Source organism: Quercus suber, unplaced genomic scaffold (genome assembly GCF_002906115.3).
Source record: "Quercus suber isolate HL8 unplaced genomic scaffold, Cork oak 2.0 scaffold_628, whole genome shotgun sequence".
NCBI classification, from domain to species: domain Eukaryota; kingdom Viridiplantae; phylum Streptophyta; class Magnoliopsida; order Fagales; family Fagaceae; genus Quercus; species Quercus suber.
The window spans coordinates 193,536-201,826 of record NW_027070070.1 but is presented as its reverse complement, the minus strand read 5'-3'; positions in this window follow the sequence as shown (position 1 = coordinate 201,826).

Here is an 8,291-nt window from a genome sequence, read left to right as displayed (position 1 = left end):
CCCCCTCCCCCCCCCCCCCCCCCCCCAAAAAAAAAGAGAAAAGAAAAAGTAAATTTAGTTTAAAAAGCATATCTCCTGCCGTGAAATCATAATCAGCTACATAACATATAATTAGTGTCATTGTACTATTATGAATATTAATTAACACTCATGTGATAGGTACAGGAGATGGGAAGGGGAGGGGGCAAGCAGCAGAAGAAGAGGAGAAAAGAATCTATAGATGGGGGAAAAAAAAAGTAGATACAAGATCAAAGTAATCATATAAACTTTAACTAAAGACATGATTAAGGTGTATTTATCAATATCCAGAGTCATCTAAATCTAATTAGAGAAGAAGGGGAACATGTCCTCTGCAAATCAAGTCTTTAAAAATCATGAAATACACAATTTCAGAATACAAGAGGCCTATGCGTGGCTTAAGGCCCAAACATCCAAATGGACCAATCCAAGCAGCATCTAGAATGCTACACAAAGGATATGTTCTCAAGAAAAGTTTACTCGTTTTTTTCATTTGGGAAAGCATCTGATGGAAAGGGGGATGAAAAAATAAAGGAGTTTTACAATAAACCAGAAATTCATATTAAAGAAAAAAGATAACAAAAAACACGTAGCTAAAACATATATCTAATAAAAGAAACAAAATATATTTGTTTCTTATATGGTCACACAATCGTACCACCATGCTGCAAAAGAGAAAGCACCAGCTTGAGGAGAAAAAGTAACTTCAACAGGATCCCAAATTGAAGAAAAGAAACTACTACCAGCAGATCACAAGGGCCATGATGGCACTCAATCAGAATAACTGGTATATGAGGTTAAGGACGATGCATGGGTATTACCATATTAGATAAACATTTCTTAAGTGTTTCATACCAAATGCAAACAGACATGCATAAGTGAGCTTTCAGGCAATGAGCTCAATTTCAATAACAAAACCATTCTTCATAATAAGAAATTGAACATATATAAATATATATATATATATATATACACACATTTAAAAAGAAGCAGAATCGCATTTATTAAATTACATTTTATAGTTGATGCATGCGTCCTAATCTAGATCCTTCAAACTTACTTGAGTCAAATTGTTGACTTGGATGTTGAACCTTTGAATGACTTGAACTGTATCTTTTTTAGGCACAGCCTTTCCTGAAACCAACAAATGATGGATAAGAAATGGCTAGACTGTTATGCTTTATTTGTTCTTATTATAAAAGCTAAACAACTCTTCTTATTATAAAAGATAAGGGCTGTTTGGTAGATGTGTTTAAATGCGTGTTTTCAGTTTTTAAACAACATTATATTTATTTTCACAAACTTTTCACCTACAAGTATTTCTAAAAAATATAAATGTTACTAAAACAACGTTACCAAACAAGCCCTAAACCACTCTCCTTTATAAAATGTATCATTAGAGAGAGAGAGAGAGAGAGAGATACTTGGCAAACAGATAAAACTCATCCTAAGTCCTATATTTCTTGCTCTTAAACAGCTAAAATTTTCAAATTTTCAATCTAATGCAGGAGAAATGCAATTAAGAAGGGGTTTTGAGTATTTTTAATTATTTTTGTTTATGCTAAGCATTCAAATCTTCCATTTGAATGCTTATTGAAAATGAGTAAGAAACATCTAATTCAGAGGAAGAATTCATCAATTCTATTTCTTTTTCACTTCCCCTACATTTTCTCAGCAACCAAACAGTTCTCTAACCAAAAACCAACAAAGAAAATTTCAAAAATTATAAAAAAAATAAAAAAATAAAAACCTAGCGCTGTATAGTGTTAACACTCTTTACAGCTTTTACACCAAGGACAATGTCACCATCACAGAACATCACAAACACACCACAGACTAAATCGTGGACTTTCAATTCTTGCTCGCTTAGCGCGAGGCTAGGCCACTGAGGAAGATTGATCTAAGTGTGTGTTGTTGGAAAATCGGAGACTTTGTGAAACCCTAGGTGGTTGATTTGGGGATTAAGGACAAATGGAAGTGAAAATTAGGGTTTCAGATAGGAAGGAAGAGTGAGAGAAAGAGAGAGTGAGAGGCACTGCGTTCGAGTGGGAGAATTGGCGTGAACGAGAAAACAGGTCATATATTCAGGGGTTGTTGGACCTGGGTCCAGACTCGTTAACACTAAAGAAGATTGACTTTTTAAAAGAATAAAATATCACTAGCCTCATCGGTTTTTTTTTTTTTTTTTGGTAGTATTATAATTTCTATTCAACTCAGTTTGAGGTTTGGGTGCGTTTGGTTCGCGTAAAATATTTTTCAAAAAATACATATTTTTCGGAAATGCTATTTTCCGAAAAAGGAAAATGTATTGAGGTTGTTTGGCTGTCTTGGAAATCGTTTTACGGAAAATCAATTCCGGTGTTTGGTTCGGTCAAATATTTTACGGAAAATGCTTTTTGTTTTACGGAAAATCAATTTTCATGTTTGGTTCAGGTAAACATTTTACGGAAAATGAAATCCATTTTTTCCGGAAAATCAATTTTCATGTTTGGTTTGTGAATTAATTTTACGGAAAATATAAAATGCCTTACAAATTTCTACTCCTGCAGTATCTAGACAAACCTGTAATAATTAGAAACTAATCATCCACTTAAACATACACCTGCATTGCGTATACATATCTGTAACAGTATAAAAATAATCATCCACTTCAACATCAAAAATAATCATTTAAATATACCGATAATATTAATATAAAGATAGCCACATTCATCGTTCACCGTTGTCATTACACCTCCATGGTGTACAAAAATGATACCTACTCGTGGTATCTGAATAGTACAAATACATAATTTAGGCAATTACATTGTCCCAATAATACAAAGTACTATATATATAATACAATGATAGGTTAATACTAGTTCTACAACAAAAGTGAATTCCTAAAGCTACCGTCACAGTCTACATGAAACAGGCAAGTCAAAATTGTGAGGCAAAAAAACTATCCAACCACATCTTTCGCAGCCTAGCATTCTTGGCCAGAAATCCCCGCGCTACCTTCTCATTTTCACACAGATGGTTAAATGCAATTGCGAGCATTTCTTCGCTATATCCATCCGCCATCATAGCCATAACCTCATTATAAAGAGATGTGTAATCTACTGGGCCCCGATTGATTTCTTTAAGAGCCGTAGCTATTTCCTTCAACTGATCAGACAGATCAGTCAACACGCTATCATCAGCAGTAGAAGGTGCACGACCTCTTTTACGGGACTTGGAAATTCCCGACCCAGTTGTGGATGACTCGACTACATTCTTACCTTTTTTGAGCACATCTTCATCCACATTATCCGCAACAAATTCAGTACTATCGCCATTATCTGGCTCATTTTCATAATCTACATAGGACTTTGAAAAGCCACCCGTGGCTGTGTCCTTACCCACGACAATAGCTAACTCATCATACATCTCTATTTTCTTGTTTAAAAACTCAGCATGCTTTCGATGCGCCTGTAAGGGAGAAAGGAACGTATAATAACAATGCAATAATTACTTCACTTATAAATTCAATATTCAATGCATTATTCATGCCAATAAACAAAAAAATCTGTTATTACATGAAAAATAAAGTGGGTGTCCATCCTTGTTAAACATAAAATCATGGTGTGGAATAAATACTGCATTTAAACATCTAGCTATGATAGTGTGACATTACTCTAGAACTAAAACTTAATAAATCATGATAAAGTTTACTTCACACCATTATATAATTTACTAAAACTTCATCTAGTCTCTAACATTTATTCATAGATGTCTTCTTTGAAACTATGAATATCTTTTCAAATAAATTCTTTGCCTTCAATTTCCAAACTAAAATTTCAATTTCTGGACAAAAACATATATTATCATTTATATTAAGAAAATATAATTGTAAGGCATACCATGACTTCTTCTTGGTACGTCTTTGCGTCGCATGTTATCATTTTGAGATTATCATCCCAACCGAAGCCACTCTTCTTTCGAAGTTTCTCAATAGTGGCCCACATGGTCTTTAGAGTACGCATCTGATTGTCTACGTAGGAGGGGTGGCACTCAACCCCAAATTGGGCACTTATCTCCTTCGCTACAAGAGCGAAGGAGCCTGCCCTAAAGGTGTTAGAGGGCTTGTTGCCCTTTGCAGCCTCCTGTGCAAGTATCCTCAGCATCATTTCATGCATAGGCGGCAGCCACCTAAATTGCTTACTGGTGCTCATTTTTTCTTTGCCCTTTGACATTACTACATATGAAAATTGTATAGTCAGAGTAGCATTTAGTAATTACGCTCGGAATATGAACAACAAATCAAACACACATACGACCATACTTATAAATTTGCACAATAAAATGAAACATGCTAACACTCAAAATGACAATGTAATACCATCAAATAACAATATAATGCTAAAAATACTTTTCCATTACACCACCAGAAGTCTATAGTAAATACATTGTCATTATAAAAAAAAAAAAAAACACATATTACAATCATAGAAATCTAAATAAAATACTACTCTCCACTCCTAATATAATCAGACCACATAGCTTGACATATCTCATCTCTCTTAGCATTCCACAATCTACTGTCTTCAATGGACTCTCGACGTGATTGTGTTTCTTGTTGGGGGGCACTAGACTCTACTTCGTTCATTGCATCTTCCATAATATGGTCATTTGGTTCAACCCCCATAATGTGATTATGAACCACACAACATGCTAACACTACTTTCACTTGAGTTTCAAAAGACCAAAAAGGTTCTGCATCCAACACTCGAAAACGTTTCTTCAACACTCCAAACCCTCGCTCAATGGTAGTTCTCAATGAAGAGTGTCGCAGGTTGAACAATTCGTTCTCATTCTCAGGAGGATGATCACTAAACTCTTTTAAGTGATATCGCACACTTCGATAAGGTGACAATATCCCAATTTTTATTACCATACCTAACATCACCAAGATAATATTTACCTACATATATTAAAAAATAAAACAAAATCATTACTATGCTTAAGAAAACGCACAAAATTTATTAAACTAATAAACCAAAAAGGTGAAGTAAACGTATAATACCGTTGGGAATTGAAAATCCCCCTGGCCTAGCAAATGCATCATTTAACACACGTGAATCATGTGCACTGCCTTCCCATCCAGCCAATACATAAGTAAACTTTAAGTCAAAACTAATGGCAGCTAACACATTTTGCGTGGTTCCATCTTTGCGACCACGAAATTTTCCTTGTATTTCAAGTGGCACAGATGCACGAACATGTGTACCATCTATTGCTCCAACACAATCCTAATTTTTGACAGACATAATGGTTTAAAATTACACAAATCTTCATAATTTACAAAAATACACAAGTCACAATATTTACCTTAAAATATGGGTAGAACCTTCTGCTATTCCTTATCTCTTGGGGTGTAAAATATGCAATGCACTGCTCTAATAAACTGACATGTGTAAAAAAAAGCATGTGCATTGCATATGATTTCTTAAGTAAACTTAACCCAACTATCCCTAGTTAACTACACCACCTATTAAAAAAATAAAAAATAAAAAACTAAAAACCTAAAAAACCAAAACGTAACTCTCTTTTATTGAAGAAACCCATCTCCCACTGGTCCCAAACCCTCCTGTCTCCACCGTCGGCCGGCCAACCCAAACCCTCTATCTCCACCGCCGGCCAACCTCAATAGAGAGTACCTATAATATCATCGGTCGTCATCTCTACCCTTGTATGGCCCAAATTTATTGTTTCACTCTTGTACACAGGCAGCTAGCTAGCAACAGTTTGTTCATAGTGCAATGTGATGTCAAGGATGAAGCAAATTTACTTGCAAAAGAAAAGAAAAAGATGACGAAGTAGAATTTGAGATGCATTTAATGATGAGGAAAATTACAATTCCAATCATAGAAGGGATTTTGTCCAAACAAGAGCACTACAATTTATGAAATATGTAAAAAGCTTCATCTGCAATAGTTGATGGCGATGATAATGGGACCAGCAAAAAGTAACCTTACAAATAAAGAAACCTTATCCAAATTCTTGAAGAAGCTAAAGCCACAAGAAACGATTCCACATATTCTCATTATCTTCTCACTACGAGCCTGAAGTTTTTCATTTATCAAAAATTCAATGGCACCTATTTTGTTGAATCCACCAAATCAGCTTTCCTTCGAATCAAATATAGCACAGACACTGTCTCTGCTTGAAAGATGTACACCAAAACAATTAAATATAGCATCACAAAAACAACGCTAAAATCACAGTACAGGAAACCAAAACCACATATAGCAACACTAGGAGGATTTGAGGTGGGCCGGCGATGGGTGGGCAGGCGATGGAGACAGAGGAGGATTTGAGGTGGTGAGCCGGCGGTGGAGACAGTACTGGATTTGAGGTTGGCCGGTGGTGGAGACAGAGGGTTTGGGTTGGCCGGCCGGCGGTGGAGACAGGAGGGTTTGGGACCAGTGGGAGCTGGGTTTCTTCGTTCAGACAGGAGGGTTTGGTTTTTTAGGTTTTTAGTTTTTATTTTTTATTTTTTTAATAGGTGGTGTAGTTAACTAGGGTTAGTTGGGTTAAGTTTACTTAAGAAATCATGTGCAATGCACATGTCATTTTTTTTACACATGTCAGTTTATTAGAACAGTTTGTAGCCTTAAGCTACAACTAGTTTTGTAACTAAACTTTGTCCTATAGAGAGAGAGAGAGAGAGAGAGAGAGAGGCGACATGCAATATCCAATAGGAAGGAATCAAAGTATGCTGATGGCTTTCTATAGCCACCCTTAACTGCATGTGTAGACACTTGCAAGAATTAGTGTGTTTGTGTTTTCATCAATAGGAATATAATTTTGATGATCTACCATGCAGATATAAGGGGAAGTCATGTTCATCCCTTCCAAATTACAGTCCATATACTCCAATAGGTGGCGTTGATTATATGTCTGCCCAACTACATATCATTTTATCAACTTAGTGGTATCTTCAAAACAAAAAAATAAAATAAAAAATAAAAAAACAAGACCAAATGAATCAAACAAACTTTAATCATGAGAAACGTCAACACAGTCAAGGAACGCGAACTCGGATACCAATAAGGTGCACTGTTCCTCTCAATATATGAATGTACTGTACGTACAGTAGTGAGCATTTTTCTTTATCAAGTGGGCTTGGGCTCCTTGATGCTGCCTTATTCTGGTATAAATTTATTCTTTTATTGAATAAAATTCTCTGCCGTTTATTAAAAAAGAAAAAGAAAAGTGGGCTTGTACTTTTAATTTTTTTTTAAAAACCTAACACAGTAGTAAGTAGTAGCATCTTTCGGGGAGTAATGTTCACGACACAACTTTTACCACAACTTTTTTTTACAACTTGCTCACATGACAAGTTGTGAGTGTTAGAGTCGCAGATCTTCCACTTTTATTCCACCCCTCACAACTTGCCACGTGAGCAAGATGTGGCAAAATTGTGGTGGAAGTTATGTTCCTTGCATTTCTTTTTTTCAAGTAATGATAAAACCAAAATTTTTGCCACGAGGTAAGTTGTGAACGGCGAAGTAAAAGTAGTGGTTCCATATGGATCCACAACTCCACTATTCAAAACTGAGCAAGTTGTGATAAAAACTGTTGTAGGGACTCAAATTGAATTAGACCCAGAATAGGGATGGATTTCTAACCCAACAAGCTCAAACAATAAATTTTTAGAGAGTGGGTGAAAGAACTAGTTCTATTTGGTAGAAAGGGTTGTGGTTATGATGCAGAAAAAGACGTTTTAAGCTAACTGTATGATAAAAACTCTCCTCGGCCAGGTCTCAGGGGGTATCTCTCTAGGTTCTATCGTTCTTTCTTTCTTTTTTCCAAAAGTCCTCTCTAATGTCACCTACTTTCATGTTATATACTGCATTCCTTACCCCATTTTCACCGTACACGTGTAGTTTCTATCCTGGGAACTCCTTTCTGTCCCATCCAGCACCTCTCGGAACTTTTGCTCAGTAGCCATAAAGTTACTTGGTTACTGTTCAGGTATCACCTCCACATTAATGCGGCTAGAGAGTTAGTTGGGAAACATTTAATGTGGAGGTAGCAGCTTTAAAAGATATTTGTTATCTTCCCCGGTTCCTCCTTTGTTCTATATTCACTTTCCAGTTCTTATACAACTTTGTGGAGTACCCTGAATAGTAAGATAGTTACATCCACCTCGAACCATGATATCCGAGGTGATTCTTATCCTCGGACGCGTTTTGAGCTACTATACATGACTTCTCTCCCTATTTCCTATACCAGTTCCACAATATCTC